The following is a 24625-nucleotide window of genomic DNA, read 5'->3' as shown; positions in this document are numbered from 1 at the left end:
GTGTAGGTTAAACACACCAACTCATCGAGTGATCGACCTCTCTCTGTGATGGACTTACTCGCCAGGTGATTTGAGCACTGCTTTTCATGCTTTCCCCGAGGCACGGAGTTTGGAAAGCAGTAGACTAGGCCCCCAGAACCTACCGGTTAAGTTGTATTCCCGAGTACCGGTGACCAACCGGACCCCAGTCACTGTTGTCTGTTCACCATATAGACCGTGGTACACCTTGTAGGTGACATTGTCCGTGGGTGTGGACACCAACGGATCCCACCACAACAACACCGAGGAGGGTGTCCGCTTCAATATCTGGACACATTGAGGGTCCCTGGGAACTGTTTAAAGAAAAGGAGGAGAATCATATCGTCCCCAGCCTTGCAGTACACAATAACCTGTCGTAAAGTCCCTGACCTCTCGGTACCCAATAACCTGTCGTAGGGTTCCTGACCTCGTGATACCCAATAAACGGTCGTAAAGTCCCTGACCTCTCTGTACCCAAAACCTGTCGTAAAGTCCCTGACCTCTCCGTACCCAATAATCTGTCGTGAATTCCCTGACCTCTCAGTACCCAATAACCTGTCGTAAAGTTCCTGACCTCTCCGTACCCAATAACCTGTCATAGGGTCCCTGACCTCTCGGTACCCAATAACCTGTCGTAAAATCTCTGACCTCTCGGTACCCAATAACCTGTCATAGGGTCCCTGACCTCTCGGTACCCAATAACCTGTCGTAAAGTCCCTGACCTCTCGGTACCCAATAACCTGTCGTAAAATCCCTGACCTCTCGGTACCCAATAATCTGTCGTGAATTCCCTGACCTCTCAGTACCCAATAACCTGTCGTAAAGTTCCTGACCTCTCCGTACCCAATAACCTGTCATAGGGTCCCTGACCTCTCGGTACCCAATAACCTGTCGTAAAATCTCTGACCTCTCGGTACCCAATAACCTGTCATAGGGTCCCTGACCTCTCGGTACCCAATAACCTGTCGTAAAGTCCCTGACCTCTCGGTACCCAATAACCTGTCGTAAAATCCCTGACCTCTCGGTACCCAATAACCTGTCGTAAAGTCCCTGACCTCTCGGTACCCAATAACCTGTCGTAAAATCCCTGACCTCTCCGTACCCAATAACCTGTCGTAGGGTCCCTGACCTCTCGGTACCCAATAACCTGTCGTAAAGTCCCTGACCTCTCGGTACCCAATAACCTGTCGTAAAGTTCCTGACCTCTCCGTACCCAATAACCTGTCATAAAGTCCCTGACCTCTCCGTACCCAATAACCTGTTGTAGGGTCCCTGAACTCTCGGTACCCAATAACCTGTCGTAAAGTCCCTGACCTCTCGGTACCCAATAACCTGTCGTAGGGTCCAAGACCTCTCGGTACCCAATAACCTGTCATAGGGTCCCTGACCTCTCGGTACCCAATAACCTGTCGTAGGGTCCCTGACCTCTCGGTACCCAATAACCTGTCGTAGGGTCCCTGACCTCTCGGTACCCAATAACCTGTCGTAGGGTCCCTGACCTCTTGGTACCCAATAACTTGTCATAAAGTCCCTGACCTCTCGGTACCCAATAACCTGTCATAAAATCTCTGACCTCTCAGTACCCAATAACCTGTCGTAAAGTTCCTGACCTCTCGGTACCCAATAACCTGTCGTAAAGTCCCTGACCTCTCGGTACCCAATAACCTGTCGTAAAGTCTCTGACCTCTCAGTACCCAATAACCTGTCATAAAATCTCTGACCTCTCAGTACCCAATAACCTGTCGTAAAGTCCCTGACCTCTCCGTACCCAATAAACTGTCATAAAGTCCCTGACCTCTCGGTACCCAATAACCTGTCGTAAAGTCCCTGACCTCTCGGTACCCAATAACCTGTCGTAAAGTTCCTGACCTCTCCGTACCCAATAACCTGTCATAAAGTCCCTGACCTCTCCGTACCCAATAACCTGTTGTAGGGTCCCTGACCTCTCGGTACCCAATAACCTGTCGTAAAGTCCCTGACCTCTCGGTACCCAATAACCTGTCGTAGGGTCCAAGACCTCTCGGTACCCAATAACCTGTCATAGGGTCCCTGACCTATCGGTACCCAATAACCTGTCGTAGGGTCCCTGACCTCTCGGTACCCAATAACCTGTCGTAGGGTCCCTGACCTCTCGGTACCCAATAACCTGTCGTAGGGTCCCTGACCTCTCGGTACCCAATAACTTGTCATAAAGTCCCTGACCTCTCGGTACCCAATAACCTGTCATAAAATCTCTGACCTCTCAGTACCCAATAACCTGTCGTAAAGTTCCTGACCTCTCGGTACCCAATAACCTGTCGTAAAGTCCCTGACCTCTCGGTACCCAATAACCTGTCGTAAAGTCTCTGACCTCTCAGTACCCAATAACCTGTCATAAAATCTCTGACCTCTCAGTACCCAATAACCTGTCGTAAAGTCCCTGACCTCTCCGTACCCAATAAACTGTCATAAAGTCCCTGACCTCTCGGTACCCAATAACCTGTCGTAAAGTCTCTGACCTCTCGGTACACAATAACCTGTCGTAAAGTCCCTGACCTCTCGGTACCCAATAACCTGTCGTAAAGTTCCTGACCTCTCCGTACCCAATAACCTGTCATAAAGTCCCTGACCTCTCGGTACCCAATAACCTGTCGTAGGGTCCCTGACCTCTCGGTACCCAATAACCTGTTGTAAAGTCCCTGACCTCTCAGTACCCAATAACCTGTCATAAAGTTCCTGACCTCTCGGTACCCAATAACCTGTCGTAGGGTCCCTGACCTCTCGGTACCCAATAACCTGTCGTAAAGTCCCTGACCTCTCGGTACCCAATAACCTGTCGTAGGGTCCAAGACCTCTCGGTACCCAATAACCTGTCATAGGGTCCCTGACCTCTCGGTACCCAATAACCTGTCGTAGGGTCCCTGACCTCTCGGTACCCAATAACCTGTCGTAGGGTCCCTGACCTCTTGGTACCCAATAACCTGTCGTAGGGTCCCTGACCTCTCGGTACCCAATAACTTGTCATAAAGTCCCTGACCTCTCGGTACCCAATAATCTGTCATAAAGTCCCTGACCTCTCGATACCCAATAACCTGTCGTAGGGTCCCTGACCTCTCGGTACCCAATAACCTGTCGTAAAGTCCCTGACCTCTCGGTACCCAATAACCTGTCTTAGGGTCCAAGACCTCTTGGTACCCAATAACCTGTCGTAGGGTCCCTGACCTCTCGGTACCCAATAACCTGTCGTAAAGTCCCTGACCTCTCAGTACCCAATAACCTGTCATAAAGTTCCTGACCTCTCGGTACCCAATAACCTGTCGTAGGGTCCCTGACCTCTCGGTACCCAATAACCTGTCGTAAAGTCCCTGACCTCTCGGTACCCAATAACCTGTCGTAGGGTCCAAGACCTCTCGGTACCCAATAACCTGTCATAGGGTCCCTGACCTCTCGGTACCCAATAACCTGTCGTAGGGTCCAAGACCTCTCGGTACCCAATAACCTGTCATAGGGTCCCTGACCTCTCGGTACCCAATAACCTGTCGTAGGGTCCCTGACCTCTCGGTACCCAATAACCTGTCGTAGGGTCCCTGACCTCTCGGTACCCAATAACCTGTCGTAGGGTCCCTGACCTCTCGGTACCCAATAACTTGTCATAAAGTCCCTGACCTCTCGGTACCCAATAACCTGTCATAAAATCTCTGACCTCTCAGTACCCAATAACCTGTCATAAAGTTCCTGACCTCTCGGTACCCAATAACTTGTCATAAAGTCCCTGACCTCTCGGTACCCAATAACCTGTCGTAGGGTCCAAGACCTCTCGGTACCCAATAACCTGTCATAGGGTCCCTGACCTCTCGGTACCCAATAACCTGTCGTAGGGTCCCTGACCTCTCGGTACCCAATAACCTGTCGTAGGGTCCCTGACCTCTTGGTACCCAATAACCTGTCGTAGGGTCCCTGACCTCTCGGTACCCAATAACTTGTCATAAAGTCCCTGACCTCTCGGTACCCAATAATCTGTCATAAAGTCTCTGACCTCTCGGTACCCAATAACCTGTCGTAGGGTCCCTGACCTCTCGGTACCCAATAACCTGTCGTAGGGTCCCTGACCTCTCGGTACCCAATAACCTGTCGTAGGGTCCCTGACCTCTCGGTACCCAATAACCTGTCGTAGGGTCCCTGACCTCTCGGTACCCAATAACCTGTCGTAGGGTCCCTGACCTCTCGGTACCCAATAACCTGTCGTAAAGTCCCTGACCTCTCGGTACCCAATAATCTGTCGTAAAGTCTCTGACCTCTCGGTACCCAATAACCTGTCGTAGCGTCCCTGACCTCTCGGTACCCAATAACCTGTCGTAAAGTCCCTGACCTCTCGGTACCCAATAACCTGTCGTAGGGTCCCTGACCTCTCGATACCCAATAACCTGTCATAAAGTCTCTGACCTCTCAGTACCCAATAACCTGTCGTAAAGTTCCTGACCTCTCGGTACCCAATAACCTGTCGTAGGGTCCCTGACCTCTCGGTACCCAATAACCTGTCGTAAAGTCCCTGACCTCTCGGTACCCAATAACCTGTCGTAAAGTCCCTGACCTCTCCGTACCCAATAACCTGTCGTAAAGTTCCTGACCTCTCCGTACCCAATAACCTGTCATAAAGTCCCTGACCTCTCCGTACCCAATAACCTGTCGTAAAGTCCCTGACCTCTCGGTACCCAATAACCTGTCGTAAAATCCCTGACCTCTCGGTACCCAATAACCTGTTGTAGGGTCCCTGACCTCTCAGTACCCAATAACCTGTCGTAGGGTCCCTGACCTCTCGGTACCCAATAACCTGTCGTAAAGTCCCTGACCTCTCTGTACCCAATAACCTGTCGTAAAGTCCCTGACCTCTCGGTACCCAATAACCTGTCGTAAAGTCCCTGACCTCTCGGTACCCAATAACCTGTTGTAGGGTCCCTGACCTCTCCGTACCCAATAACCTGTCGTAGGGTCCCTGACCTCTCGGTACCCAATAACCTGTCGTAGGGTCCCTGACCTCTCGGTACCCAATAACCTGTCGTAAAGTCCCTGACCTCTCGGTACCCAATAACCTGTCGTAGGGTCCCTGACCTCTCGGTACCCAATAACCTGTCATAAAGTCTCTGACCTCTCGGTACCCAATAATCTGTCGTGAAATCCCTGACCTCTCCGTACCCAATAACCTGTCGTAGGGTCCCTGACCTCTCAGTACCCAATAACCTGTCGTAAAGCCCCTGACCTCTCGGTACCCAATAACCTGTCGTAGGGTCCCTGACCTCTCGATACCCAATAACCTGTCATAAAGTCTCTGACCTCTCAGTACCCAATAACCTGTCGTAAAGTTCCTGACCTCTCGGTACCCAATAACCTGTCGTAGGGTCCCTGACCTCTCGGTACCCAATAACCTGTCGTAAAGTCCCTGACCTCTCGGTACCCAATAACCTGTCGTAAAGTCCCTGACCTCTCGGTACCCAATAACCTGTCGTAAAGTTCCTGACCTCTCCGTACCCAATAACCTGTCATAAAGACCCTGACCTCTCCGTACCCAATAACCTGTCGTAGGGTCCCTGATCTCTCGGTACCCAATAACCTGTCGTAAAGTCCCTGACCTCTCAGTACCCAATAACCTGTCGTAAAGTTCCTGACCTCTCGGTACCCAATAACCTGTCGTAGGGTCCCTGACCTCTCGGTACCCAATAACCTGTCGTAAAGTCCCTGACCTCTCGGTACCCAATAACCTGTCGTAGGGTCCAAGACCTCTCGGTACCCAATAACCTGTCATAGGGTCCCTGACCTCTCGGTACCCAATAACCTGTCGTAGGGTCCCTGACCTCTCGGTACCCAATAACCTGTCGTAGGGTCCCTGACCTCTCGGTACCCAATAACCTGTCGTAAAATCTCTGACTTCTCGGTACCCAATAACCTGTCATAGGGTCCCTGACCTCTCGGTACCCAATAACCTGTCGTAAAGTCCCTGACCTCTCGGTACCCAATAACCTGTCGTAAAATCCCTGACCTCTCGGTACCCAATAACCTGTCATAAAGTCCCTGACCTCTCGGTACCCAATAACCTGTCATAAAGTCCCTGACCTCTCGGTACCCAATAACCTGTCGTAAAGTCCCTAACCTCTCAGTACCCAATAACCTGTCGTAAAGTCCCTGACCTCTCCGTACCCAATAACCTGTCGTAGGGTCCCTGACCTCTCCGTACCCAATAACCTGTCGTAGGGTCCCTGACCTCTCGGTACCCAATAACCTGTCGTAAAGTCCCTGACCTCTCGGCACCCAATAACCTGTCGTAAAGTCCCTGACCTCTCCGTACCCAATAACCGGTCGTAGGGTCCCTGACCTCTCGGTACCCAATAACCTGTCGTAGGGTCCCTGACCTCTCGGTACCCAATAACCTGTCGTAAAGTCCCTGACCTCTCCGTACCCAATAACCTGTCGTAGGGTCCCTGACCTCTCGGTACCCAATAACCTGTCGTAAAGTCCCTGACCTCTCGGTACCCAATGACCTGTCGTAAAGTCCCTGACCTCTCAGTACCCAATAACCTGTCGTAGGGTCTCCGGTTTCTCAGCAACCGATAACCTGTTGTAATGTTCCCAGCTTCTCACCGCCCAATTATGTGTCATAAGGTCTCCTGCATCTTGGTAGCCAATGACATGTTGGAAGGAGCTTTGTGCCAGCTAGCTGGAGTTCAGATTAGCACACCGTACCATGAGAACAAATGACTGGCGTGAGGCTATAGCTGACATGGAGGGTGTCCCTTGCTTACAGTGAGGATACACAATGATGTGTGGTCAGGTTGAAGGGTCCGTAATGTGTGGTCAGTGTGAGGGGTCTGTAACGTGTGGTCAGTGTGAGGGGTCTGTAACATGTGGTCAGTGTGAGGGGTCCGTAACGTGTGGTCAGTGTGAGGGGTCTGTAACATGTGGTCAGTGTGAGGGGTCTGTAACGTGTTGTCAGGGTGAAGGGTCCATAACGTGTGGTCAGTGTGAAGGGTCCGTAACGTGTGGTCAGTGTGAGGGGTCTGTAACGTGTGGTCAGTGTGAGGGGTCTGTAACGTGTGGTCAGGGTGAAGGGTCCATAACGTGTGGTCAGTGTGAGGGGTCTGTAACGTGTTGTCAGGATGAAGGGTCTGTAATGTGTGGTCAGTGTGTGGGATCCATAATGTGTGGTCAGGTTGAAGGGTCTGTAATGTGTGGTCAGTGTGAGGGATCCATAATGTGTGGTCAGGTTGAAGGGTCTGTAATGTGTGGTCAGTGTGAGTGGGTCCGTAACGTGTGGTCAGGGTGAAGGGACTGTAACGTGTGGTCAGTGGGAGTGGGTCCGTAACCTGTGGTCAGTGTGAGGGGGTCCGTAACGTGTGGTCAGGATGAGAGGGTCCATAACGTGTGGTCAAGGTGAAGGGACTGTAATGTGTGGTCAGTGTGAGTGGGTCCGTAACCTGTGGTCAGTGTGAGAGGTCTGTAACATCTGGTCCGGATGAGGGGGTCCGTAATGTGTGGTCAGTGTGAGGGGTCTGTAACGTGTGGTCAGGATGAAGGGTCTGTAACTTGTGGTCAGTGTGAGGGGGTCCATAACGTGTGGTCAGTGTGAAGGGTCTGTAATGTGTGGTCAGTGTGAGGGGGTGTATAATGTGTGGTCAGTATGAGTGGGTCTGTAACATGTGGTCAAGGTGAAGGGTCTGTAACGTGTGGTCAGTGTGAGGGGGTCCGTAACGTGTGGTCAGGGTGAAGGGTCTGTAAGGTGTGGTCAGTGTGAGGGGTCCGTAACGTGTGGTCAGGGTGAGGGGTCTGTAATGTGTGGTCAGTGTGAGGGTTCCGTAACGTGTGGTCAGTGTGAGGGGTCTGTAACGTGTTGTCAGTGTGAGGGGGTCCATAATGTGTGGTCAGTGTGAGGGGTCTGTAACGTGTGGTCAGTGTGAGGGGTCTGTAACGTATTGTCAGTGTGAGGGCATCCGTAATGTGTGGTCAGTGTGAGGGGTCTGTAATGTGTGGTCAGTGTGAGGGGTCCGTAACGTGTGGTCAGTGTGAGGGGGTCCATAACGTGTGGTCAGGGTGAGGGGTCTGTAACGTGTGGTCAGTGTGAGGGGTCTGTAACGTGTGGTCAGTGTGAGGGGTCCGTAACGTGTGGTCAGTGTGAGCGGGTCCGTAACGTGTGGTCAGGATGAGGGGTCTGTAACGTGTGGTCAGTGTGAGGGGTCCATAACGTGTGGTCAGTGTGAGGGGTCTGTAACATGTGGTCAGTGTGAGGGGTCCATAACGTGTGGTCAGTGTGAGCGGGTCCGTAACGTGTGGTCAGGATGAAGGGTCTGTAACGTGTGGGCAGCGTGAGGGGGTCCGTAATGTGTGGTCAGGGTGAAGGGTCTGTAACGTGTGGTCAGTGTGAGGGGTCTGTAACATGTTGTCAGTGTGAGGGGGTCCGTAACGTGTGGTCAGTGTGAGGGGTCCATAACGTGTGGTCAGTGTGAGCGGGTCCGTAATGTGTGGTCAGGGTGAGGGGTCTGTAACGTGTGGTCAGTGTGAGGGGTCCATAACGTGTGGTCAGTGTGAGGGGTCTGTAACGTGTGGTCAGTGTGAGGGGTCTGTAACGTGTGGTCAGTGTGAGGGGTCCATAATGTGTGGTCAGTGTGAGGGGTCTGTAACGTGTGGTCAGTGTGAGGGGTCCATAACGTGTGGTCAGTGTGAGGGGTCTGTAACGTGTGGACAGTGTGAGGGGTCTGTAACGTGTGGTCAGTGTGAGGGGTCTGTAATGTGTGGTCAGTGTGAGGGGTCCGTAACGTGTGGTCAGTGTGAGGGGTCCATAACGTGTGGTCAGTGTGAGGGGTCCGTAACGTGTGGTCAGTGTGAGGGGTCTGTAACGTGTAGTCAGTGTGAGGGGTCTGTAATGTGTGGTCAGTGTGAGGGGTCCGTAACGTGTGGTCAGTGTGAGCGGGTCCGTAACGTGTGGTCAGTGTGAGGGGTCTGTAATGTGCGGTCAGGTCGAGTGGTCCGTAACACACACAGCATCTGATTTGAAAGATTTGTACCACATGTTCCAGGTGTCAGGGCCTGCAGCAAATCGTCAGTGTGTTGAGCTGTTTGCCCTACCGGGGCCTATAACCCACCGTATGGAAGCAGAATCACTTGCCATCTCTCATTGTTCTCTGCACTGTCAGAATGGGACAGGCACGTTTAGGTATGAGGATATATCTTCTCAGGCTCTGGCTGTGGGTTCATCTCTGCTCCTCGGGGTTGTGTCTCCACCCGTCATCAGGGAATACAGTAGGTGTCCACTGTATAGTGTCGGGGGGGGGGGGGGCGGTGCTGGTCACGTTTATCAATGCTGGGAGAGCTGCCTACATCATTCCCTGTATTTCTGTGCGTGTGATCGTGTGTTTGCGTGTGTGTGGTGAATGTGTATTGTGTATGTGCAAGTGGTTGTGTGTGTGTGTGCGCATGCCTGCAGTTTTGCATGTTTGTGTGTGAGTGCGTGTGCATTTATAAGTGCGTGCATGTGAGCTCATGTGTGTGAGCTCAACAAGCGAGGTGTGTAAGGTAAAGGTCCACCACATGGAGAAGGCTTTCATAGTTAGTGCACCATGTCCAGTGGCATCGTGTAAAACCTTTGGCCACTCCAAAATTGGATGGATTTTGTGGAATTCCTGCCCGTGTGGCAGCCACTCACCTATTGAGTATCGGAATCGGAATCCGTTGTATTGCACAGAGCTGTCCGAATGGAAATGCACGTAGACCTGGAAGCCAAAGGTGAAGGGGATTCGAAATGTCCGCCCACGCTTCAGGGTCCCGGTGAGAGTCACTCGCACAGTCCTGGTGTCCAGGTGGTTCTGGACCCCGAGGTTTACCCAGTCACGATCCTCCTCCAGGTGGAAGTCGTCCACGGTGATCACTACAGCTGGAGACCGGACACATGCTCAGCCGAGCACATACAGATAGACAAGCAGCGCAGGAGTTGCATTTGTTCCCACCCAATTCAGCCTCTTTAGGTGACCTTAGGGACCCGTAGTCGCTGGAATTTAGAAGAATGAGGAGTTGTTTCACTGACACCTATTGAATATTGGTATGCCTAGACAGAGTGGAAGTGGAGAGGATGTTTCCCATGGTGGGGAAGTCTAAGGCCAGAGGGCACAGCCTCAGAATAGAGATGAGATGAGGAGGAATTTCTTTAGCCAGAGGCTGGTGGATCTGTGGAATTCATTGCCACAGTGACTATGGAGATCAAGTCATTGAGTATATTTAAAGTGGAGGCTGATGGGCTTTTGATTAGTAAAGGGGTCAAAAGTTATCAGGAGAATGCAGGAGAATGGGGTTGAGAGGGATAATAAATCAGCCAAGATGGAATCACAGAGCTGACTTGATGGGCCAAATGGCCTAATTCTGCTCTGCCTTATGGTCTTATGGACATGATTGGGGACAAAAAAAATCCAGTGAGTGACAGTTCTGTGGTTGTAAACAGCTTGTTAATGAAAGAGGTCAGAGGAGAATGGTTGGACTGGTTCAAGCTGACGGGAAGGTGACAGGAACTCAAATATCCACACATGACAACAGTGGTGTGCAGAGGAGCTGTGAAGTGGATGGGCCACAGCAGCAGAAGGTCACTGCTCCCTTTGTGTGTGTAGGAAGTACACAATGTGGCAGTTAATCAAACACCATTCCACTGAGGCCAGGAGTCAGAAGACTGCATCCAAACTCCAGGTGAGTTATTTGGGCAGCACCCACACGTACAACTGAGTAAGAATACAGAGATGATGATTTTGATGGTGCAGACATAAGAAAGACAACATGGAATTGTGGATACGTGCCCCAGGCCAACTGAACAACTCCACCACAAAACAAAATGGCTGCCCCAATGTGGTCCTAGTACATTTCAAAATTAAACACAGCAGTGCTATCAAAGAAAAGGTTGGCAGCTCTATATTTAAAAATATAAGCCTGAACAATGAACATAAACTTGTGGGCACTTTATTAAGTGCAAGAGGTACCCCATAATGTGGCCACTGAGTGTAGGGTGCGGGTGAGAGGGTAGAACTGAGTTGGGGACATGAGTGATGGCAATAAGGGCAGAAAAAGTGACAAGGTCAGTATGGGATTGATGGGCCAAAGGGTCTGTTTCTATGCTGTGTTTCCCTGTGACTGCCTGAGCCCATGGGGCAGACATTGGCCCCAAGGCTGGGCCCACGTGGCACCCCTGAGGAATTTCAACCCTACGCAGATGTAGCCATCTGCCATCTCTCTCTGACACTACCTCAGTCCAGTCATTTCCACCCTCATTCTCTGCTAGCCCACCTCTCCCTCTTCTCTCCCTGTGACTGCATCCTCGACTTCCTCATCAGAGAGTGTGGACTGGAAATAACATCTCAATGTGGGGATAATTTCACTCGACACCCCCCCCACCCCGAACTGGTTCCACAGCCTGTGATTTCATTTTCAAGGACTCTTCACCACGTTCACAATATTTATTGCTTATTTGGCAGGCAAGTGCAGAAATTGCTGGGTCCCAGCAGAGATAGTTAAGTCATCCTTAGTGACAGGTGAGGTACCACATGGCTAGGGGATAGCCAAAGCTGTTAAAGTAAGGCTCTAAACAGAAACCAGGAATTATAAGCCGGTGAGCCTGACAGCAGTTGAGGGTGAGTTATTGGAAGGTATTCTCAGGGACCAGATATATGAGTATTTGGATAGAGAGGGACTGATCAGGGATAGTCAGCATGGCTTCGTGCCTGGTGGGTCATGTCGAACCAATCTCAGAGGAAGTGAAGGCAAGACAGTGGATGTTGTCTGCATGGATGTTTGACAAGGACTCGCATGGGAGGTTAGTTGATAAGTTTTAGTGGCTTGGCATTCAGGATGAGGTAGTAAATTGGATTGGACGGTGGCTTTGTGGGAGATGCCATGGAGTGGTAGGAGATGGATGCCTCTCTGACTGGAGGCATATGACCAGTGGAGTGCTGCAGGGATCACTGTTGGGTCCATTGTTGTTTGTCGTCTATCTCAACAATCTGGGTGATAACGTGGTGAACTGGATCACCAGGACTGGGGGTGTAGTGGACAGTGAGGAAGACTGTCATGGCTTGCAGTGGGATCTGGACCAGCTGGAAAAGTGGGCTGAAAAGTGGCAGATGGAATTTAAAGCAGACAAGTGTGAGGTGCTGCACTTTGGTAGACCAGCCAGGGCAGGTCTCACACAGTGAATGCTAGTACGCTGAGGAGTGTGGTAGAACAAAGGAAAATGGGAATACAGGGCTATAATTCTTTGCATATGTTGTTCTCTTATTCAAGAAAGGGAGTAGAGATAGCCCAGGAAATTATAGAGCCGTGAGTCTTACTTCAGTGGTTGGTAAGTTGATGGAGAAGATCCTGAGAGGCAGGATTTATGAACATTTGGGAGGCATAATATGATTAGGAATAGTCAGTATGGCTTTGTCAAGGGCAGGTCGTGCCTTACGAGACTGATTGAATTTTTTGAGGATGTGATGAAACACATTGATGAGGGTAGAGCAGTAGATGTAGTGTATATGGATTTCAGCAAGGCATTTGACAATGTACCCCATGCAAGGCTTATTGAGAAAGTAAGGAGGTGGGGGATCCAAGAGGACATTGCTTTGCTGGTCCAGAATTGGCTAGCCTACAGAAGGCAGAGTGGTTGTAGACAGGTCATATTCTGCATGGAGGTCGGTCACCAGTGGAGTACCTCAGGGATCTGTTCTGGGACCCTTACTCCTTGTGATTTTTATAAGTGACCTGGATGAGGAAGTGGAGGGATGGGTTAGTAAGTTTGCTGATGATACAAAGGATGTAGGTGTTGTGGATAGTGTGGAGAGTTGTCAGAGGTTACAGTGGGACATTGATAGGATGCAAAACTGGGCTGAGAAGTGGCAGATGGAGTTCAACCCAGTTAAGTGTGAGGTGGTTCATTTTGGTAGGTCAAATATGATGGCAGAATATAGAATTAATGGTAAAATTCTTGGCAGTGTGGAGGTTTAGAGGGATCTTGGGGTCTGAGTCCATAGGACACTCAATGCTGCTGCACAGCTTGACTCTGTGTTTATGAAGGCGTATGGTGCCTTCATCAATTGTGGGATTGAGTTCAGGAGCTGAGAGGTAACGTTGCATCTATATAGGACCCTGATCAGACCCCACTTGGAGTACTGTGCTCAGTTCTGGTCGCCTCACTATAGGAAGTACATGGAAACCATAGAAAGGGTGCAGAGGAGATTTACAAGGATGTTGCCTGGATTGGGGAGCGTGCCTTATGAGAATAGGTTGAGTGAACTCGGCCTTTTCTCCTTGGAGTGATGGAGGATGAGAGGCGACCTGATAGAGGTGTATAAGATGATGAGAGGCATTGATCGTGTGGATAGTCAGAGGCTTTGTCCCAGGGCTGAAATGGCTAACACAAGAGGACACAGGTGTAAGGTGCTGGGGAGTAGGTACAGAGGAAATGTCAGGGGTAAGTCTTATACACAGAGGGTGGTGAGTGCGTGGAATGGGCTGCCAGTGACAGTGGTGGAGGTGGATATGATAGGGTCTTTTAAGAGACTCCTGGACAAGTACATGGAGCTTAGAAAAATAGAGGGCTATGGGTAATTGTAATTTCTGAGGTAAGGACATGTTTGGCACAGCTTTGTGGGCCGAAGGGCTTGAATTTTCTATGTTTCTAAGACTGGGAGGAGATTTGACAGAGGTATTGAAAATTATGAGGAGTATCGATAGGGAAAATGCAAGCCAGTTTTTTCCACTGAGGTTGGGTGGAATTACAACCAGAGGTCATGGGTTAAGGATGAAAGGTGAGAAGCTTAAAGGCACCATGAGGGGGAAACCTCTTCACTCAGAGGGTGGTGAGAGTGTGGAGTGAGTTGCCAGCACAAATGGTGCATGTGAACTCCATTTCAATATTTAAGAGAAGGTTGGATAGATACATGGATAGTAAGGGCTATTGTCCCAGTGCGGGTTGATGGGAATAGGCTGTTTAAATGGTTCAGCATGGACTAGATGGGCCGAAGGGCCTGTTTCTGGGCTGTACTTCTCTATGACTCTACGAGCTAGCGACAGCCCACAAGTGTCATTATGTTCCTGGCACCAACATAGCACACCCATAACTTCCTAACCCTTACTAACACATACGTCTTTGGACTGTGGGAGGAAACCAGAGCACCCAGAGGAAACCCACATGGTCACGGGCAGACTATAGAAACCCCTTACAGACGGCAGTGGGAATCGAACCCTGACCTACAGCCGGCAGTGTAACAGCATTACAGCGACCGCCGTGATACCCTGCTGAGCTCTCTCTAATTCTCATTGCTGGAATGTTCTTTCTCTCTCCCGTGAGCAAGCGGGCTGTTGCAGTAGAGATTACCTGCTCGTCAAAAGCCACTGCCCCAAGCAAGTGAGGGAGCATTGCAGCCTCTCATGGGTGGCCATTTAGCTGATGACATCATGGTGCAGGTAGAGTGTTAAATCCGGGGGGCGTGCAGAGAGCACCCGCTCGCTGTTGTTTCGGGCACGTGCTGAAGTGTGTTGCCGTGAGAGAGGATCCGAGCGCATACTTTAAATAAGTATTTGTAACTGAGTGAAACGGTTACCGAATGCTTAGTGTCTGTCTTGCCCTGTCAATAAACAGTTAACATACTTATCAGTAGTGAGTGTCCTCTGTACCCACTCATTGAACGCTCCAAACCAAATTTCACACAATTGTGTAAGTCTACCACAACTTCCTAATTCTCATCTACATCCTGTCTCTCTTTGTGCTTTCTTCCCGCTCACTTTCTCACTGGAGAGTAAATCGGTTAACATTATCAATCACACCATTAGGAACAGTGAATAAAAGGTCTATCGTTAAAAGATTTACACCTTATTCGTGACTTCCGAAAAATCTCTTGATCAATGTCACTGGGTCGAACAAAATCCAGAAGGGAGTTCAGGAGGAGAACGTGCAAACTCCACAAAGACAGTGGCCGAAACACAGGGATCTGCACCTGTGTGCCAGTGGCAATATTTACAATGCCAATGTTAGCCTGTACCCACCACATCATTAGGTCACCCTGTACCTGACAGTCGGTCACCCTGTACCCGTCACTGTGTCACCCTCACTGTGTCACCCTGTACCTGACAGTCGGTCACCCTGTACCCGTCACTGTGACACCCTCACTGTGTCACCCTGTACCCGACAGTCTGTCATCCTGTACCCGTCACTGTGACACACCTCACTGTGTCACCCTGTACCTGACAGTCGGTCACCTGTACCCGTCACTGTGACACCCTCACTGTGTCACCCTGTACCTGACAGTCGGTCATCCTGTACCCGTCACTGTGTCACCCTCACTGTGTCACCCTGTACCTGACAGTCAGTCATCCTGTACCCGTCACTGTGTCACCCTCACTGTGTCACCCTGTACCTGACAGTCGGTCACCCTGTACCCGTCACTGTGACACCCTCACTGTGTCACCCTGTACCTGACAGTCGGTCACCCTGTACCCGTCACTGTGTCACCCTGTACCCGACAGTCAGTCACCCTATACCCGTCACTGTGACACCCTCACTGTGTCACCCTGTACCTGACAGTCGGTCATCCTGTACCCGTCACTGTGTCACTCTGTACCCGACAGTCTGTCATTCTGTACCCGTCACTGTGACACCCTCACTGTGTCACCCTGTACCTGACAGTCGGTCACCCTGTACCCGTCACTGTGACACCCTCACTGTGTCACCCTGTACCTGACAGTCGGTCACCCTGTACCTGTCACTGTGACACCCTCACTGTGACACCCTCACTGTGTCACCCTGTACCTGACAGTCGATCACCCTGTACCCGTCACTGTGTCACCCTCACTGTGTCACCCTGTACCTGACAGTCGGTCACCCTGTACCCGTCACTGTGACACCCTCACTGTGTCACCCTGTACCCGACAGTCTGTCATCCTGTACCCGTCACTGTGTCACCCTCACTGTGTCACCCTGTACCTGACAGTCGGTCACCCTGTACCCGTCACTGTGACACCCTCACTGTGTCACCCTGTACCTGACAGTCGGTCACCCTGTACCTGTCACTGTGACACCCTCACTGTGTCACCCTCACTGTGTCACCCTGTACCTGACAGTCGGTCACCCTGTACCCTTCACTGTGTCACCCTCACTGAGTCACCCTGTACCCGACAGTCGGTCACCCTGTACCCGTCACTGTGACACCCTCACTGTGTCACCCTGTACCCGACAGTCTGTCATCCTGTACCCGTCACTGTGTCACCCTCACTGTGTCACCCTGTACCTGACAGTCGGTCACCCTGTACCCGTCACTGTGACACCCTCACTGTGTCACCCTGTACCTGACAGTCGGTCATCCTGTACCCGTCACTGTGATACCCTCACTGTGTCACCCTGTACCTGACAGTCGGTCATCCTGTACCAGTCACTGTGTCACCCTGTACCTGACAGTCGGTCACCCTGTACCCGTCACTGTGTCACCCTCACTGTGTCACCCTGTACCTGACAGTCGGTCACCCTGTACCCATCACTGTGTCACCCTCACTGTGTCACCCTGTACCTGACAGTCTGTCATCCTGTACCCGTCACTGTGACACCCTCACTGTGTCACCCTGTACCCGACAGTCTGTCACCCTGTACCCGTCACTGTGTCACCCTGTACCTGACAGTCGGTCACCCTGTACCCGTCACTGTGACACCCTCACTGTGTCACCCTGTACCTGACAGTCGGTGACCCTGTACCCGTCACTGTGACACCCTCACTGAGTCACCCTGTACCCGTCACTGTGTCACCCTCACTGTGTCACCCTGTACCTGACAGTCTGTCATCCTGTACCCGTCACTGTGACACCCTCACTGTGTCACCCTGTACCCGACAGTCTGTCATCCTGTACCCTTCACTGTGTCACCCTGTACCCGACAGTCGGTCACCCTGTACCCGTCACTGTGTCACCCTGTACCCGTCACTGTGTCACCCTGTACCTGACAGTCGGTCACCCTGTACCCGTCACTGTGACACCCTCACTGTGTCACCCTGTACCTGACAGTCGGTGACCCTGTACCCATCACTGTGACACCCTCACTGAGTCATCCTGTACCCGTCACTGTGTCACCCTGTACCCGTCACTGTGTCACCCTTTACTCCAGTTAAGGCAAAACTGTGGATTTATATGCACGCACAAAACAATGCCGGAGGAGAGGTCCCAGATGAAGGCTTTGAGCCGGAACAAGGATATTTATGGATGCTGTCTGAGCTGCTGAGCTCCTTGAACATTTTGTGTTTTCATCTCCCATGTTCATGGAGTTATTGATCTAGAGATGCAGTGTGGAGTCTGGCTTTCTGGCCCTCCCCCCCCCCCCCACCCTGAACAACCCTGACTGATTCCTAACCCAGTGACAGAACAAATTACAATGACCTGGCCTGGGGGAGCAAACTGGAGGATGCGGAGAACGTACAGGGACTCCTTACAGAACCGTGCCAGAATTCAACTCGGAACTCCTCTGTCAGGAGTTCGTATGTCCTCCCAGAACTGCGTGAGTTTCCTACGGGTGCTCTGGTTTCCTCTCGCAATCTAAAGACGTACCAGTTAGTAGGTTAAATGGTCGTTGTGAGTTGTCCCGTGATTAGGTTAGGGTTCAATCGGGGGCTTGTTCTACACCCTATCTCCAAGTAAATGAAAAAACTGCTGAAAACTTGAACAGCTGGAATTTGTGTCGCCGTTGCTGTAGTGTACAACAAGGAGAAGTGCTTTCCCCGACATGTACTCACCATCCACGCTGATGTTGGTGGTCAGCTTGAGGAACCAGTAGACATCCTGATTGGCTAGGTAGGTGTTTGGGTAGTTGGGGCTCTGGACGAACGCTGAGTGGTAGGAACATTGACTGTCGGGCAAGCACAAGGGGACTAGGAGGGCAAACATAGCCAGTTAGAACCGGAACTGTAGCAGTAATACGTGTCAATAACCTGAAGTCAAACACAGATCGTTCCTCCCACCCGTGCCTGCCCTGCTGTTAAATAACTTCGTGGCGCATCTGATTTTAACCAAATTCCAATCATTCGTCATCGAGTCATAAAGCACTACAGCACTGAAACATCTAGTCCCATTGACCTGCACACGGCCCATAGCCCACCATACTCCTCCCACCCATGAGTCTATCCAAATTCCAATCATTCGTCATCGAGTCATAAAGCACTACAGCACTGAAACATCTAGTCCCATTGACCTGCACACGGCCCATAGCCCACCATACTCCTCCCACCCATGAGTCTATCCAAATTTCTCTTTAATACTGAAATTGAAATCTCACCACCAGCACTGGCAGCTGATTCCACATTCTCACCGCCCTCTGAGTGAAGAAGTTCCCCTCATGTTCCCCTCATATTCACCTTTTTCACCTTTCACCCTTAATCTAGACTCACCCAACCTCAGTGGAAAAGGCCTGCTTGCATTTACCCTATCTGTACCCCTCATGATTTTGTACACCTTTATTAAATCTCTCCTGAATCTCTTATGCTTCAGAGAATAAAATCCTAACTATTCAACATTTCCCTACAATGCAGGTCCTCAAGTCCCAGCAACATCCTTATAAATTTTGTCTCTACACTTTCAATCTTATTTACATCTTTCCAGTAGATAGGTGACCAAAGCTGCACACAATACTCCAAATTAGGCCTCACCCACATCTTATACAACTTCAACATAACATCCCAAATCCAGTACTCAATGTTTTGATCTGTGAAGGCCATAAAAGCTCTCTTTGTGATCCCATCCACCTATGACGCCACTTTGAGGGAATTACGCATCTGCATTCCCAGATCCCTCTGTTCTACTCCTCAGTTCACTGTGTAAGTTCTAACTGCTTTGTCCCCCAGAGTGCAACACTTCACACTTGTCCACTTCAGATTCCATCCGTCATTTTTCAGCCCATTCCCCCCCCCACCTTAAAAACACTCAAAGACTCTGCACCCACACCTGTTTATAAAGGGGAATTACAAAGACTCACTGCTCAGAGAAGCAGGGAGAAATCTTCTGCCCATGCAACCTATCAGGACGTTTTAGGACATTTATCAAACTCAAAGTAAATTTATTCTGAAGGTTCATAAGGTATATGTCACCACATTCTACCTTGAGATTCAGTTTTTTGCAGGCCTTTACAGGGAAATAAAGAATTACAACTGGATTTAAGAGAAGGTGTGCATAAAGACCATAAGACATAGGAGCAGAATTAGGCTATTTGGCCGATCAAGTCTGCTCCACCATTCCATCATGGCGGATTTATTATCTCTCTGAATACCATTCTCCTGCCTTCTCCCGTAAGCTCTGACGCTCTTACTAATTGGGAACCTATCAACTTCTGCTTTAAGTAAACCCAATGATTTTGCCTTCACAGCCAGTTGTTGCAGTGAATTCCACAGATTCACCACCCTCCAGCTAAGTAAGTTACTTCTAATTTCTGTTAACATTGACTAAATCATAGTACAGGCCCTTCAGCCCACGATGTCGTGCCCACCTTTTAACCAACTCTAAGATCAATCCCGCCTACATAACCCCCATTGTTCCATTGTAAAGGGATATCCTTGTCTTCTGATTGTGGTGAAGTGCTCTACGATTCTATGACTCTGTACTGAATGATAAGTGACGGCGAGATGTGGCCTGGGAATGTGCACGGTTCTTTGACTTAAAACGCTGAGATGTATGTTCCTACCTGTACAGTTCTGGACATCTTGATTCTCAACCGAGTCTCCATCGAAGCCCTTGTACACAGGTTGAGGGATCTTCACACCAGTGACACCTATCAGAAGGTTAGAGATGACTTCACAGCTCCACATGGCAACACAGACTGGGAGCTGATCTATGACTTTTCAAAAAGGATTTGATGGTCAACTATGTACAATTCCTGGGTGTCAACATTTCTGAAGATCCAGTCTGGGCCCAACATATTGGTGCAATTACAAAGAATCACACTGGCAATGCTTCATTAGGAGGTTGAGGAGGCTATCAAGCTCTGCCTTAGAAACTCCCAACAACCTGGTCTCCACAGCTGCCTGTGGTAACAGATTCTACAAATTCACCACCCTCTGGCTAAAGAAATGTATCCACATCTTTGTTTTAAATGGATGCCCCTCTATCCTGAGGCTGTGCCCTCTTGTCGTAGACTCCCCACCATGAGAAACATCCTTTCTACATCTACTCCGTCTAGGCCTTACAACATTCAGAAGGTTTCAATGAGATCCCTTCCCCCCCCCATCCTTCTAAATTCTAGTGAGTACAGATCCAGAACTATCAAATGCTCCTCGTACATTAACCCTTTCATTCCTGGAATCATCCTTGTGAACCTCCTCTGGACCCTCTCCAATACCAGCACATCTGTTCTAAGATGAGGGGCCCAGAACTGTTCACAATACTCAAGGTGAGGCCTCACCAGGGCCTTATAAAGCCTCAGCATCACATCCCTGCTCTTGTATTCTAGACCTCTTGAAATAAATGTTAACATTGCATCTGCCTTCCTCACCACCAACTCAACCTGCAAGTTAACCTTTGGGGTGTTCTGCACAAGGACTCCCAAGTCCCTTTGCATCTCAGCTTTTTGGATTTTCTCACCCATTTAGAAACTAGTCTGCACAATTGTTTCTACTACCAATGTGTGTGACCATGTATTTTCTAAACATTGTATTTCATTTGCCACTTTCTTGCCCATACTCCTTACCTGTCTAAGTCCTACTGCATCCTACCTGTTTCCTCAACACTACCTGCACCTCCATCGATTTAGTTATCATCTGCAAACTTGGGAACAAAGCCATCTATCCCATCATCTAAATATTTGATATCCAGCATAAAAAAAGTGGTCCCAACACCAACCCCGGTGGAACACCACTAGCCACTGGCAGCCAACCAGAAAAGGATCCTTTTATTCCCTCTCGTTGCCTTTGACCAATCAGCCAATGCTCTAACCATGCCAGTTAACTTTCCTGTAATACCATGGGCTCTTAACTTGGTAAGCAGCCTCATGTGTGGCACCTTGTCAAAGGCCTCCTGGAAGTCCAACTATATAACATCTATTGCACCTCCTTTATCTATCCTACTTGTAATCTCCTCAAAGAATTCCAAAAGGTTTGTCAGGCAGGATTTTCCCTTAAGGAAACCATCAGACTTTGTCCTATTTTGTCCTGTATCACCAAGTACTCCATCACCTCATCCTTAAAAATTGATTCCAACAACTTCCCAGCCACTGAGGTCAGGCTAACTGGTCTATAATTTCCTTTCTGCTGCTTTCCTCCTTTCTGAAAGAGTGGAGTGACATTTGCAATTTTCAGGTCCTCTGGCACCATGTCAGAGTCCAATGATTTTGAAATATCATTACTAATACCTCCACAATCTCTACAGCTACCTCTTTCAGGACCCTAAGGTGCAGTTCCTCTGGTCCAGGTGACTTATGAACCTTTAGGTTTTTCAGCTTTTTGAGCACCTTCTCTCTTGTAACAGTAACTGCACTCACTCCTCTTCCATCACACCCTTCAACACCAGGCACACTGCTAGTGTCTTCCACAGTGAAGACCGATGCAAAATACACATTTAGTTCCTCTGTCATTTCCTTGTCTTCCGTTATTAATTTCTCTGGCCTCATTTTCTTGTGGTCCTATATCCACTCTCATCTCTCTTTTATTTTTTCCATACGTGAAAATACTTTTACTATCTACTTTGATATTGTTTGCTAGCTTGCTTTCGTATTTCATCCTTTTCCTCCTAATGATTATTTTAGTTGTTCTCTGCAGGTTTTTAAAAGCTTCCCAATCCTCTGTCTTCCTGCTATATTTGCTTTGTTGTGTCTTTTGCTTTTACATCAGCTTTGACTTCCCTTGTCGGTCACAGTTGTACTTTACTTTTGGAATACATCCGTCCTGCACCTTCCTGATTTTACCCAGAAACGCACGTCATTGCTGCTCTGTTGTCACGCCTGCCAGCATTTCCTCCCAATTTACTTTGGCCAGCTCCTCTCTCATACCACTGGAATTTGCTTCACCCCACTGAATTACTGCTATGTCAGACTTTACTTTCACCCTTTAATGGGTTTAATTTCAAACCCATCCTGGCAACCACTCCTCTTTCAGATATGCAAATATTTAGAAAGTCTGGGATTGATTAAGCAGAGGTATTGTAGTTTTGTGTCTAGATGATCAGGATAGGACTTGCACAATGCATGGCAGAACCATGGGGAGTGTTATAAGACCATAAGATATGGGAGCAGAAGTAGGCCATTTGGTCCATCAAGTCTGCTCCGCCATTCAATCATGGCTGATCCAATTCTTCCAGTCATCCCCACTCCCCTGCTTTCACCCCATGCCCTTTGATGCCGTGGATAATCAAGAACCTATCTATCTCTGTACTTATGGCCTCCGCAGCTGCTCTTGGCAACAAATTCCACCCTCTGACTAAAGTAATTTCTTCGCATCTCAGTTCTAAAAGGACGTCCTTAATACTGAAGTCGTGCCCTCTTGTCCTAGAATCCCCTGCCATGGGAAATAACTTTGCCATATCTAATCTGTTGAGGCCTTTTAACATTCAGAATATTTCTATCAGATCTCCCTTCATTCTCCTAAACTCCAGGAAATACAGCCCAAGAGCTGCCAGATGTTCCTCATACAGTAACCCTTTCATTCCTGGAATATTTCTTGTGGACCATCTCTCTTCCCATCTAAATAATAGTCTGCCCATTTATTTCTTTCACCAAAGTGCATGACCATACACTTTCCAATATTGTATTTCATTTGCCACTTCTTTGCCCCTAAACTATCTAAGTCACTCTGCAAGCTCTCTGTTTCCTCAACACTACCCACTCCCCCACCTATATTTGTATCATCAGCAAATTTAGCCACAAATCCATTAATACTGTTGTCCAAATCATTGACATACAGCGTAAAAGCAGCAGTCCCAACACCGACTGCTGTGGAACTCCACTGGTAACCGGCAGCCAGCCAGAATAGGATCGCTTTATTCCCACTCTCTGTTTTCTGCCGATCGTCCAATGCTCCACCCATGCTAGTAACTCCCCTGTAATTCCATGGGCTCTTTTCTTGCTAAGCAGCCTCATGTGCAACACCTTGTCAAAAGCCTTCTGAAAATCCAAGAACACCACATCTACTACATCTCCTTTGTCTACCCTGCTTGTAATTTCCTCAAAGAATTGTAGCAGGCTTGTCGAGCAGGACTTTCCTTTCAGGAAACCAAGCTGGCTTTGGCCTATCTGGTCATGTGCCTCCAGGTACTCCGTAATCTCATCCCTAACTATCAATTCCAACACCTTCCCAACCACCAATGTCAGGCTAACGGGTCTATAGTTTCCTTTCTGCTGCCTCCCACCCTCCTTAAATAGCTGAGTAACAGTTGCAATTTTCCAGTCATCCGGTACAATGCCAGAATCTATTGATTCTTGAAAGATCATCACTAATGCCTTTGCGTTCTCTCCAGCTACTTCCTTCAGAACCAGATGGTGTATTCCATCAGGTCCAGGAGATTTATTCACCTTCAGACCATTCCTGAGCACCTTCTCAGTCGTAATTTTCTCTGCACGTACGTCACTTCCCTGATACTCTTGAATGTCCAGTATATTGCAGATGTCTTTCATTGTGAAGGCTGATGCAAAATATGTATTCAATTCCTCTGCCATCTCTGTGTCTCTCATTGCAATATCTCCAGCGTCATTTTGTATTGGTCCTATATCTACCCTCGATTCTCTTTTACCCTTTATATACTTTAGTATCTTCTTTGATATTAGTCGCCAGCTTCCTCTCATTATTCATCTTTTCCTTCTGAATGACCTTCTTAGTATCCTTCTACAAGTTTTTAAAAGCTTCCCAATCCTCTCTCTTCCCACTAGCTCTGGTTTCCTTGTATGCCCTCTCTTTTGCTTTTACTTTGGCTCTGACTTCACTTGTCAGCCACGGTAGTGTCCTTCTTCCCTTTGAAAATTTCTTCTTATTTGGAATACATCTGTCTTGCACTTCCCTCATTTTTTGCAGGAACTCCAGCCATGGCTGCTCTGCTGTCTTTTCTGCAAATGTCTCTTTGCAGTCATCTTTGGCCAGTTCCCCTCTCATGCCATTGTAATTTTCTTTATTCAACTGAAATACTGACATATTGGATTTGATTTTCTCCCTCTCAGATCTCAGTGTGAACTCGACCATATTGTGATCACTGTTCCCTAAGGGTTCCTTGACCTTAAGCTCTCCTATCACCTCCGGATCATTGCACAACACCCAATCCAGCACAGCCGATCCCCTAGTGGCTCAACAACAAGCTGTTCTAAAAAGCCATCCCTTAGACATCCTACAAATTCTCTCTCTTGAGGTCCAGTACTGACCTGGTTTTCCCAATCCATTTTCATGTTAAGATCCCCAGTGATTATCATGACATTACCCTTCTGACACACCTTTTCTATCTCCTGCTGTAATTTGTAATCTACTTCCCAGCTGCTGTTTGGAGGCCTGTATACAACTGCCATTAGGGTCCTTTTACCCTTCCCATTTCTTAACTCAACCCATAGAGACTCTACACCTTCCGATCCTATGTCATCTCCTTCCAATGATTTAATATTATTTCTTATACACAGAGACACACCACCCCCTCT

Source organism: Hypanus sabinus, chromosome 6 (genome assembly GCF_030144855.1).
Source record: "Hypanus sabinus isolate sHypSab1 chromosome 6, sHypSab1.hap1, whole genome shotgun sequence".
NCBI classification, from domain to species: domain Eukaryota; kingdom Metazoa; phylum Chordata; class Chondrichthyes; order Myliobatiformes; family Dasyatidae; genus Hypanus; species Hypanus sabinus.
This window is presented reverse-complemented; position numbering follows the sequence as displayed.